We start from the raw sequence: 13,191 nt of genomic DNA, 5'->3' as shown, positions 1-13,191 counted from the left end.
CTTTGACTTGATACCATGCCTTAAAGTATATCTTTAAAATTAATTATCTTAAAAATTCATTTGGACAATAAGTAGTGTTCCATACTGCATATCAGAAGGTTTCAGAGATAATCAAATGTCATGACAATATGACTTTTCCAAGAGGAGAAAGTCAGTTTGGCTAACTTTTGTGGAGATATAAGCTTGGATTCTTGTAGGGGAAAAACAAAAAGAGTGGCCAGGATGTACCCAAGATCAAATATTCAGGAAAAAGAAGTTAACAACCAAATCCAAAAGAGGCTACAAGAAATTGATATCAAAGTCATTCAAGACACAAGAGGAAAAACAGCTTAAAAAAATTGCAAGAGATACGGACTATCTCAAGCCAGTCTTTTCTTTATTTTTCAACAAAGTGCTGTGATTTGCCTAGAAAGTATGGCCAGGCATACCGCAGAGTCATGTCCCCAAGCACATCCATAGCCACCAGCAAGAGTCGACGAGTGTAACCACAGAGAATTAAGGAAAACAAAAATGCTTAAAATATAGGGCAAATTAGGTCAGCAAGTTTTAATTGGTATTTCTCTGTAAGCTATTTGATCTTTCCCCAGAAATCTTATGGGAACTCTACATAGCTATATATCTATGGAGAAAAGAGCCATCCATTTTTCAATTCCAAAATGCGTAGCCTTGCAAAATGGGCATCCACCAAAAGAAAAAAAAAATCTGCACTGAATCAATGGTTAAAAAAAAAATACTACAGCTACTATTACTGAGAGAGATAGATAGAGAGAGAGAGAGAGAAAGAGAGAGTGAGAGAGAGAGAGAGAGAGAGAGAGAGAGAGAGAGGTTGGGGGTTGGGACCATGCACTGATACAGTGCATTGCCACACCCACCACACGACTACCCCCAAAACCAAATGAAGCAAAAAATATGTTAGTAAAAGAGTTTAAATATTCTAACACAGAAAAAATACAATAACACTGCAAAATGCATAATATAGTGAATATAATTAGTAAGTTAAATTAAAACTAAAAGATATTAGAGGTAATTACTGACTAACCTAAATTTTAAATCACATATTAATCAAATTATCAGGACAACATTTTTTCACTTAAGGAATATAGTAAAAGTTAGTTAACACTTGGGTGGCGCAGTCGTAGCGCTGCTGCCTCACAGTTAGGAGACCCAGGTTCGCTTCCTGGGTCCTCCCTGTGTGGAGCTTGCATGTTCTCCCTGTGCCTGCGTGTGTTTCCTCCGTGTGCTCTGGTTTCCTCCCAAAGACATGCAGGTTAGGTCAATTGGCGATTCTAAATTGGCCCTAGTGTGTGCTTGGTGTTTGTGTGTGCCCTGCGGTGGGTTGGCACCCTGCCCGGGATTAGTTCCTGTGTTGGCTGGGATTGGCTCCAGCAGACTCCTGTGTTCGGATTCAGCGGGTTGGAAAATGGATGGATGGATGGATAGTTAACACTTTTTTTTTAGTCAACTAGATTACTTTAACTCACTCTTCTCAGGACAACCCAAAAAAAGACATCAATCAGTTGCAACTAGTGCAGAATGCTGCTGCCAGAATCTTAACTAGGAAATGAAAATCCAAGCACCTCCAGTTTTGATGACTTTAAAATACTGCTTATGGTTTACAAAGCCTTAAATAATCTTGCTCCATCCTATATTTCAGAATGCTTGTCACCTTACACTCCAAGTCGTAACCTTAGATCTTCAAATGAGAGTCTACTTATAATTCCAAGAGCTAAACTTAAAAGAAGTGGTGAGGCAGCCTTCTGCTGTTATGCAGCTAAAATCTGGAATAATTTACTGATAGATATTCGCCAGGCTAATATGGTGGAGCATTTTAAAAAACTGCTAAAAAAACATTATTTTAAAATGGCTTTTTCATAGCTTCATTTTAGGGTATCCCTATTAAGCTGTATATGCATTGAATTATCATTTTCATCAAAGCTTCACAATCCATACTAATCCCTACTATTCTCTTCTGTTCTTTTTCTGGTTTTCTGACATTCTGTGCCAGCACCATCTGATCAAGGCAGCATGCAGTTCCTTCATTGAAGGATTGAAGTTAGTACTCCAGAGGTCCACATGGCCATCATCATCAGATTCTTTCACGTGGTCTCTTGGCACTGGAACCCTGCAGATTTTTTTTCTCTAGCCCATCTAGATTTTTTTTCTGTCCTCCTTATATATCCACCTTAAAAAAAGGATAAAGGTCAATGGATCTGTCTGGTTATGTCTCACAAACATTTGTAGTAATAAAAAGTATTGTATTTGTCATTCCAAGAGATGACGCATCACAAACATTTGTAGTAAAGTATTTGTAGTAATGCATTTTATTACTACAAATGTTTGTGATTTGTCATCTGTTCAAATGACAAATGCACTGCATTTTAGTACTACATGCATTGAAAATACATTCTGATAGATGGTGCACTACAAATGTTAACACTGAGATCTAAATTGATTATTTAGATTTCAACCCAGCTTACAAAAGTAGCACAGCTAAGACATATATGGTATATATATTCATAACATATTCATTTTATGCTGTTTCTTGTGTGCGTCCTTTGTTGGTATTGCATTACTGTCACTATTCTTAGGACACCTCCAAAAAAGAAATTAATTTTACTATGTATACATAACAATAAACATGAACTTGAAGAAAAATCTAGCACTAAGAAAACATACAGTATATAATGCAAGGAGAAACACTATACATAAAAGTAGACAAAACACAAAATCATGTAAATAAAAAGATAAATGTACTTTGTAATTTATAGTAACACATTATGCTCAATCAGTCCCCCTCAAAATATCCAAAACAATTACTGCTGCAGGCAGCAATTAAGATAGGTTAACTTGATTTGGATGCAGCAAGGAATCATTACAAGACACAAAACTTAAAGCTAATAACATTGTAAATTTGAGGTGGTTTTTAATCATTTTTCTAAGTGTTCCTTAAATTATATTTCTTCTTTTTTCTCACAGTTATTGTCTGAGACAGAGAAAGCAACCTGTCAGCAGCTGTGCTACAGGGCAGATAGCAGATAGTTTTTCATGCACTGTGCTAAACAATATTTGACATAATATTCCGTGTCTGACCTGTTGCAGGCCTCATAGTGAGGATGATCAAGGTGCTGGACAGTCTACTAAGGAGGTTTAATCCTATCAATCTTAAATTGAAAGGCTCCAACTTTCAAACATCTCTGCTGTTACTGCCAATGGGCAGGAGCACTAGCTTGGCAAGGCAGCAGTGACCCTCAAGGATGAGGGTCAGTACCAGTTCATAATCACAATCAAACCTGTTTATTTGTGCAAATTACTGAACATTAGAGTTACCATTCATTATAAAGTATTTTTGGTATTTGGTTCACTTTATTAATCCCTGAGGTTTTGAGTATTATAAATATATAGCGTACATTACTGCACTGTTATATTAAAATTGTTTAAAACATTAATTTAAAATTGGCCATGAATTTTAACAGTTACCTTTGACTTTAATTGTGTGTACTGTATTATATTTCTATTGTAAAATATTTTGAACTAAATTTAAACTGATTATTGACGATTTTTTAAAATAAAAAAAAACTAAATTAATTTATATATTAGTTTCTCAAAAATTGCAAACTTGTTAATGTATATATTGACTGTAACTATTGTTTAATTTTGTAAATAATGGCCTAGTTTTCCAGTATAATCCTTTCATATTGCTTTTACTCTTTTCTTTTTTTTTTGTCTTTGCGGTACATTATCAATTATTTTAATTACGCACGATACTTCTGAAAGTGCAACAGAACACGAAACAGAAGACAGGGGTTGTTTAAACAAATCTATATGAAAGTAAGTAACACTGAACAGCGCTTCTCACAATTACCTTGTACACACATGAACTACAAATCCCAGCCTGCCCACAAGTCAAATGTATAACGTAATCCCTATTGCTTCACCAGAAAAAGTGAGCCGTTCCAAATCACATGTCACAAATGACAGCCGTGTATTGGTTACGTTGTACTCACGCGATGGGCGTCTCTCGCTGTTGTACGGCAACAGAGTCAAGTCGGGTTTAGTTGGTTACCAAAGTAGGGTGAAGGTCTAATATCCGGGTACTGTCTGGTGTTGTTACTCAACCTGTCAGTTGCATTGCACGGAATTCAAAGTGAACGTCGATTGTTATCTTCTAAAGAAACAGGTAAGTCGAATTAGTTTTTTCCCTCTTGTTTACATCGGATGATATAAATTGCCAACAAAACGTTAGAACTCGCTTTGTTCCTGTTGTTTATTTTAGGGAGCTTGTCGAGGTTCATGTGGCTTTTTATCTTTTCTCATTTAAAGGCACAGTATTTTCATACTAGTTACAGAAACTGTTGTTTACTTAGATGTTTCATTGAGACACCTAAACGCCCAACTGGTCCTTATGGCAAAAAGGTGACGTTGCATATCGGTAACGGCTATTTCGACATGTGCGCAAGTGTAACGAATAAACTCAAGTGAGGAATATATGCGGAGGCCTCAATTAACTTAATATTTAGCTGACCTTAAACTAGTATTCTCAGAGACAGATGTACAGATTTGTCAACGATAGAAGTGTTCTAATTCGCACACCACTAACGTTCTAGTTTTGAAATTGTGTGCTGTAAACGAAATAGACACTCTCTCTTTAAGCATTTGCAGATCAGTTGTTTGCAACTTTCCATTTTTGGGTGCGAGTTTGCTAACGTTTATCAGGTGGAACAGATACGTTTTGGCATCAGTGCGCAAGCTCTAACCGTTTTTAAAATAAGAAAACCCTGATAAGGCTACACTTCATGAATGGAAACTATAGAATCCACCTGTTTAAGTGATTATAAATGGTTTTCGGAGGACTGTAAGTAAACCTGCACCATTCAGCTTGATCCGGAGGAGTTCTAAATTAACTAGACTTGGAGAAGATCCGATGTGATTATTTTATTTAAGTAATTTATTTTTTTAACAGGCAGATTAGTTCAGTGGAACTTTTTTTTTCATTTCGTTAGTTTGATTTAGTTTTAGAGTCTGCAGTAGCGCAAGTTTATGATTTTGACATTTTCTTAATGAGAAACCAATTCTAGCTGTTAATGGAATAGATCTTAATTAAAATGCCTACTCTGCCATGAATTTGCAGTCCTGGAAGTTGCTATTAGCGAATTTTAGTTCTGTATGAATTTCGAAATGAGATGTCTTTCTGTTCGAGTTCGTGTGTTCTTTTTCGTCATTTTAGTAGGCATGCCTCATGAAATTTTGAGCTATTGCTTTCATCTTCCCTGCTCTGTTTTCTATTTTACCGTGTGGTGCTTAAAACAAGGTACCCCTTGGTAGAGCAGCCAACTGGTCCAATATACACCCGTCTGGTATTTCCACAAGGTACCAGTGTGAGCAAAACATTAGAAAAAAATATGAGCTTACTTATGAAGGATAAAGTACGATTAATACACTTGCATCCTTCACTTTTAAAGAACTGAAAGATGTACACTAGTAGAAATTTTTAGGTTGGAGTACAGTATAAGTAAATCTTTTAATTATCCACGTACCTAATCAACTGTAAAAACTGGCACCTGTATGGGACATTTGTTTGAGTGAAAGATTGTGACCACAGTATACACTCCCAGCACTTCTGTCACACTACAGATCACAATTATATAAAGGGTGTTTTTATAATAGCGTATTAATATTTACTTAACGATATTGATATATTATACTTTGCTTCTTATTCCTTTTTTATCACAAATGCCACTTATTTTTGGTGAACAAAAAATAATGCCAACCACTACTACTTGTGGGTATTTTAAGACACTTCTAAGATGAACAATTTAGATTTTATATGGGAATAAATAGTGGTGACATGTTTTGTAAATTTCTTCAATCCTTTGAATTCCTGCTGTAAATTATTTGTTTGCTAAACTTACTTAAGAGAACAATAGAAATTTTTCATCTCTGCAGTTAGTTTACTTAAATTCTTGTTTTTTTTTTTTTTCTCAGGCATTTTTGGGTAGTAACAAATCTTAAGTACCCCAAACTCATCATCTCTGGACATTAATGAAGTGATTTTTGTGCAACTGAAACCAGTTGAACTAGTCGTAGACACAGCAGGATCTGTTCTAAGCATGTTTTTCTGACCAGTTTTTATGTTTCAGTGTATAAAGTGTGCTGTGGAAAGAGGAACTAAAATCTGCTTTTCTTAAGTAAGAGTTTGTCTGTAAAAAGCGCTTTATATTAAGTGCTAATTTTTAATTGTGTTATGTAACTTAATTATTTCCTCCTTTAAGCTTAGTTTCAAATTTTTTATTTTATTTATCCATGATCACTGCTCTTAGCTTACATGACCAATACCCACAGAGTATACTCATATATAATTTTACTAGGGGGCTTCGCTCGCCAACCCCTGTCGTTGGGTATCCTGAAATATATTGATGTATGTATGAGATAGATCGGAGTGTAAAGGTGTAGATGTCGCACATAGGAAGTAAATAACCCATAGCATGGCACATTACAAAGATTTATTGGAATATGTTTTCATGAACAACATTTGTAGTAAAGATGGTGTGTTGTCCTTGAATGAGTTTGACTCCATTAGTTCTCCGTTGTTTACCGTTAGTAATATGAATAATTGCACTTACTGTTAATACGGAGCGTTTTCTGTGGTTGTACTGTTAATAATGCATCACTGTAATGTGATTCACTTATGCTGTATAGTTTGGACGTGTGAGGATGACGTACGTTCAATACGGAGCGTTCGTTTATTCTTATTACAGTTTGGACGTGTGAGGATGACGTACGTTTAAAACGGAGCGTTCGTTTATTCTTATTACGCGTTGTAGGTGCCTTCGGCTTTCGTACTAACTCGCGCCTTCCGTACTATTTTATGCTGTGTATGGTGAACCTTTGTGGACTCCGTACTTTTTCCCGTTTCACTCTGGGGCGGGGGGGCTGAATCCTCTTTTTTGTGTGGCTGTGTCGCTACCTATGGGTGTGTTGCTTCATTTCTTATTTACGTTAGTTGAGCTCCTTTGTTTTTGAGCCATGACGCGTTGTAGGCGCTTATTTACGTTAGTTGAGCTAATATTATACCTCCGGTGCCGTGTGTGTGTTTCATGTGGTAGTCGTTGTAGGCACATGCGCCCTCCATAACATCTCAGGTTTGACTATGCTGTGTTTTGTGGACGTTTGGGGACGCCGTACTCTCTCCGGTTTGATTGTGGGGCGGGACGCTGAAGCCTGTTGTGTTTGTTTTGTCTGTGAGCACTCATATTGTTGTATTACTGTAATGTGATTCACATATGCTGTGGAGTCCGTATCTCTGGGGCGTCTGTAACATCTCAGGGGTCTGCCTGCGCCCCTGTTGTGTTTGTCTTGTCTGTGAGTACTCATTATTGTATTACTGTAATGTGATTCACATATGCTGTGGAGTCCGTATCTCTGAGGCGTCAGTAACATCTCGGGGGGTCTGCCTGCGGTGTGTTAGATGCGCGTTGTAGGCGCACGCACCTTCCGTACTATGTCGGGTTTGACTATGCTGTGTAGTGTGGACGGTTAGGGTTCCGTATTGTCTGTGCTCAGTTGAGCTCCTTCATTATTGAGTTGTGACTCCTTCGTTCCACGTCCCAAGTGCCAGCTTCTGTAGCCGAGGATCGGATTGCCAAGGTCCCTGCCTTCGGCCACCACCCAACTCACACTGCACCCGACCTCCTTGGCCCCTCCCATAGGTGGTGAGCCCATGGGAAGGGGGACCCACGTTGCCTCTTCGGGCTGTGCCCGGCCGAGCCCCATGGGTGCAAGCCCGGCCACCAGGTGCTCGCCATCGAGCCCCACCTCCAGGCCTGGCTCCAGAGGGGGGCCCCGGTGACCCGCGTCCGGGCGAGGGAAACGCCGTCCAAATTTTTTATTCGTCGTAGGAGGTCTGTTGAACCGCACTTTGTCTCATCCCTCACCTAGGACCAGTTTGCCTTGGGTGACCCTACCAGAGGCATAAAGCCCCGGACAACAGAGCTCCTAGGATCATTGGGACACGCAAACCCCTCCACCACGATAAGGTGGCGGTTCGAGGAGGGGGACCGGAGGGTGTGTTCCAACTACAGAGGGATCACACTCCTCAGCCTCCCTGGAAAAGTCTATTCGGGGGTTCTGGAGAGGAGGGTCCGTTGGATAGTCGAACCTCGGATTCAGGAGGAACAGTGTGGTTTTCGTCCTGGTTGCGGAACAGTGGACCAGCTCTACACCCTTAGCAGAGTCCTGGAGGGTGGATGGGAGTTCGCCCAACCAGTCTACATGTGTTTTGTGGACTTGGAAAAGGCGTTCGACCGTGTCCCTCGGGGAATCCTGTGGGGGGTGCTCCGGGAGTATGGAGTACCGGACCCCCTGATAAGGGCTGTTCGGTTCCTGTACAACCGGTGTCAGAGCTTGGTCCGCATTGCCGGCAGTAAGTCAAACCCGTTTCCAGTGAGAGTTGGACTCCGCCAGGGCTGCCCTTTGTCACCGATTCTGTTCATAACTTTTATGGATAGAATTTCTAGGCACAGCCAGGGTGTTGAGGGGGTCTGGTTTGATGGACTCAGGATTGGGTCACTGCTTTTTGCAGATGATGTTGTCCTGTTTGCTTCATCAGGCCGTGATCTTCAGCTCTCTCTGGATCGGTTCGCAGCTGAGTGTGAAGCGGCTGGGATGGGAATCAGCACCTCGAAATCCGAGACCATGGTCCTCAGCCGGAAAAGGGTGGAGTGCCCTCTCAGGGTAGGGAGCGAGATCCTGCCTCAAGTGGAGGAGGTCAAGTATCTCGGGGTCTTGTTCACAAGTGAGGGAAGAATGGAGCGTGAGATCGACAGGCGGATCGGTGCGGCGTCCGCAGTGATGCGGGCTCTGCATCAGTCTGTCGTGGTGAAAAAGGAGCTGAGCCATAAGGCAAAGCTCTCAATTTACAGGTCGATTTATGTTCCTACCCTCACCTATGGTCATGAGCTGTGGGTAGTGACCGAAAGAACAAGATCGCGAATACAAGCGGCTGAAATGAGTTTCCTCCGCAGGGTGTCTGGGCTCTCCCTTAAAGATAGGGTGAGAAGCTCAGTCATCCGGGAGGGGCTCAGAGTAGAGCTGCTGCTCCTCTGCATCGAGAGGAGTCAGATGAGGTGGCTCGGGCATCTGATCAGGATGTCTCCTGGACGCCTCCCTGGTGAGGTGTTCCGGGCACGTCCAACCGGGAGGAGGCCCCGGGGAAGACCCAGGACAGGCTGGATGGACTATGTGTCCCGGCTGGCCTGGGAACGCCTCGGGATTCTCCCGGAAGAGCTAGAAGAAGTGGCCGGGGAGAGGGAAGTCTGGATATCTCTGCTCAAGCTGCTGCCCCCGCGACCCGACCTCGGATAAGCAGAAGAGGATGGATGGATGGACTCCTTCGTTCTCGGTGGATCAGACTTTGCTCGCTGTCGGCGCCTGCGCACTATGTCACAGTAGCAAATGCTACCATCCTCGTTCGCTGTGAACTTTGTGTCCAAGGTTTTCTGGTATTCTCCTGGTTTTGTTTTTAAGCTGAGTAAGCGTGATGTGGTGCTCTCAACTAACTGATTTGTTCGTGTGATGTTGAGGTTATCATGCTGAAAATCAGTACAGCACTTGGATAAGATGGTACTGTAGTCCAACATGAAATGCAGGAAGCGAACAAATTTCTCAGTCTTCATCGCCTGCACCACCCCCTTAGCCTTGGCTGCATCCTCGGACTTGACATCACTTCCTCCTGCCATGTTCTCCATATGAACAACAGTAGGAGTGTAATTTTTTTCCACATCCTTCAGACATCTCAGCCGGCTTGGAAGCCACCGTGTGCTCTTCAGGCCACTGAAATGTGCCAGTTTCTCATTTAGCAGTTCACTTATTTTGCGATTTTGCGAGCCCTGATTAGTCAGTCTTTTCAGATATTCCTTTTACATACTAGTTTTTTTGTGTGTTATGCTGTGAAAAACTAAAAATTTGTTTCAAGCTTGCTTAGTTATTATCCATAGGCATTGCAGCACTTACAGATCTTAGCTTTGTACAGGGGTTGGCAACCTTTTTAAAGCAAAGAGCTATTTTATCGTAAATGTTTGACCTAAGATTTACAAAAAGCCACACTGGGTAGAGAAAGGAAGCTTGAGATAAGATGTTTTTTTAACGCAATACGTATATATATATATGCATTTAACACAAAAATTAAAACTTCAAGTACATAGAGAAAATAAAAAATTTAATGAGACTTTTGACGCTGCATTTCCGCACAGAGTTCTTTCATGTTCTGCGAGTAGTTGGAAGTCTGCAATTTTAAACATAATTCCAAGCTTACATCATTAAGCTGACTTCTTAGCTTGCTTTTGATATCATTCATGTTGGAGAACGTCTACTCACAATAAGTGAACCCAAAAATTGTCAAAATTCCAAATGCTACTATTTTGAGTTGATGATAATAATAGTCTAGAACTATGCTGTTCCATGTTTTGAAAGTCAGTTGGTCCTCCTTTCGACAGTTGGAAAGTTCCATCCATTACTGGTTCATGGCTAAAGTCGCCTTTTCTCTATCCAGGTTTTCTAGTTCCACTTGTTAATCTTGAAGACCACAAATATTTGTTTTTAAAGTCTGTTTGTTGTAGTTCAAACTGAACTCTGTCAACTGTTTGAAATGGCGAAAAATGTATTCAATTGGCATTCGCTACAAGTGGTTTTGTCAACAACAAAAGTGTGTTTTCATCTCTAAAATCTTTTAATTGAACAGTAATTGAATCATGCATTTTTGCAATAGCTGCCAGAAAAAACTTGCTATCAATGACACTTCCAGTAGATTCCAGATGATTTTTAAAAATTTCAGAATGAAACTGATTTCCACTTTACAAGTCGTTGTTCAAAGGAAAGGATTGCTTCCAGAAGTGTTTTTGCAGTGTTACCTCTACCTTGTAGCTTCTGATTCAGGTGGTTTAAATGCGTCCTATCAACAGCAAAATAAAATTTCTGTAACCATTCTTCATCACTTAACTCAGAATATTTGTGTCCCTTCTGATTTAAAAAGATCTTAATGTTCAAGGCATGAAGCAAAATATTTCATAACTGCTGTTCTGGATAACTAACAAACTTCTTTGTGCTAAAGAAGCTCAGAGTATTGACTGTTTACTTCTTCGAGAAAGGTACAAAACTGTCAATTAAGTCCTTTTGCCATTGTTTGGGTGATTATTTTTACTACCAAATCCATCACCTGTACAACTTTGGGAAATGTCTGTGCATGTAGCACTTAATGATGAATAATTCAATGAAATATAAAAATATTGTGCTCCATATTTTGTTTGAAGAGGGTAACAAAGCCTTTATTTTTACCCATCATACTGAGTGCTCCATCTGAAGCAATAGATACCAATTTGTAGTTGTCAATTTCCCTAACAGTCAAATTCCAAAATTGCTACAGAGATATCTTCACTTGGAGTTTGTCCTTCAAGAGGTATCAAACCCAGTAATTCTTTATGGTGACTTTTATCGGAAACATTCCAACACAGAAGACTATTTTGTGTGATTTCCTTAACGTCCCATGACTTGTCACATGCCAAAGAAAATACACATTCTGATTTTAGATATATAGATAGATACTTTATTAATCCCAAGGGGAAATTCACATACTCCAGCAGTAGCATACTGATAAAGAACAATATTAAATTAAAGAGTGATTAACAATGCAGGTATAACAGACAGACAATAACTTTGTATAATTTTAACGTTTACCCCCCTGGGTGGAATTGAAGAGTCGCATAGTGTAGGGGAGGAATGATCTCCTCAGTCTGTCAGTGGAGCAGGACAGTGATAGCAGTCTGTCGCTGAAGTTGCTCCTCTGTCTTGAGATGATAATGTTCAGTGGATGCAGTGGATTCTCCATTATTGACAGGAGCCTGCTCAGTGCCCGTCTCTCTGCCACAGATGTCAAACTGTCCAGCTCTGTGCCTGCAATAGAGCCTGCCTTCCTCACCAGTTTGTCCAGGCGTGAGGCGTCCCTCTTCTTTATGCTGCTTCCCCAGCACACCACCGCGTAGAAGAGGGCGCTCACCGTAACCGTCTGATAGAACATTGCAGCATCTTATTGCAGATGTTGAAGGATGCCAGCCTTCTAAGGAAGTATAGTCGGCTCTGTCCTTTCTTACACAGAGCATCAGTATTGGCAGTCCAATCCAATTTATCATCCAGCTGCACTTCCAGGTACAGTGGAACCTCAGTTCACGAACGTCTCGTTACACGTACAAATCGGTTTACGACCAAAAAGTTTGCCAAACTTTTGCCTCGGTTCACGACCACACACTCGGTATGCGAACAAGCCAGTTTCCCTTTCGGTTTGTACATGTTCAGTCTCTCCCTGTGCATTTCATGTGCAGCTAGCAAGAGAGCACGACGCACACACACGCACACACACACACACACAGGCAGCGGGAGAGAGAGAGAGACGCGCACACACACACACACACAGGCAGCGTGAGAGAGAGGGGGCTGGACGTATAAGATAGGAAGGCAGTTAAAGAATGCACTGGGCTTGATTTTGTTTTCACTTCTGTTTACAGCGATTGGTTCATAGCATGCATTGTTGCAATGTTACTTTTCTTGGTGGTTTATTAAATTACAGATTTTTTCAAATGTTCATTTTTTTCCCTGTGCTTAAAACTCATTAAAAAAAAAAAAAAAAAAAAAAGTGTTTTTAGCCAGCGGTTGGTAGCGCTATAGTGCGAACTATCGCTGTGTTAGTTCTCTCTGTTGTTCAAGGTTTTCTCAGTGTTATTCAATGTTTTTACATTTAGTTTACTATTACGCTGTGCATTCTATGTTTTAATTAACTATATTTGTGCTTAAAAACTTAAAAAAATATATATATTTACATACAGTTCGTATGGTCTGGAACGGATTAATTGTATTTACATACAATCCTATGGGCGAAATTGCTTCGGTTTACGACCAGAGTTTTGGAACGAATTATGGTCATGAACCGTGGTTCCACTGTATTTATAGGTCTGCACCCTCTGCACACAGTCACCTCTGATGATCATGGGGTCCATGAGGGGCCTGGTCCTCCTAAAATCCACCACCAGCTCCTTGGTTTTGCTGGTGTTCAGTTGTAGGTGGTTTGAGTCGCACCATTTAACAAAGTCCTTGATTAGGTTCCTGTACTCTTCCTCCTGCCCACTCCTGATGCAGCCCATGATAGCA

General features: G+C 40.6%; 1 protein-coding gene across 1 annotated transcript in view; it reads left to right on the top strand.

The window, feature by feature from the left end:
• The first annotated feature begins 4,011 nt into the window (after positions 1–4,011).
• LOC114642057 (adiponectin receptor protein 2-like) overlaps positions 4,012–13,191 on the top strand; it is a 69,693-nt gene continuing 60,513 nt past the window's right edge. The window contains exon 1 of the mRNA XM_051920600.1: positions 4,012–4,177. The gene's annotated coding sequence lies outside the window, so the exon portion shown is untranslated. The remainder of the gene's footprint in view (positions 4,178–13,191) is intronic.

Source organism: Erpetoichthys calabaricus, chromosome 1 (assembly GCF_900747795.2).
Source record: "Erpetoichthys calabaricus chromosome 1, fErpCal1.3, whole genome shotgun sequence".
NCBI lineage: Eukaryota > Metazoa > Chordata > Cladistia > Polypteriformes > Polypteridae > Erpetoichthys > Erpetoichthys calabaricus.
This window is presented reverse-complemented; position numbering and strand designations above follow the sequence as displayed.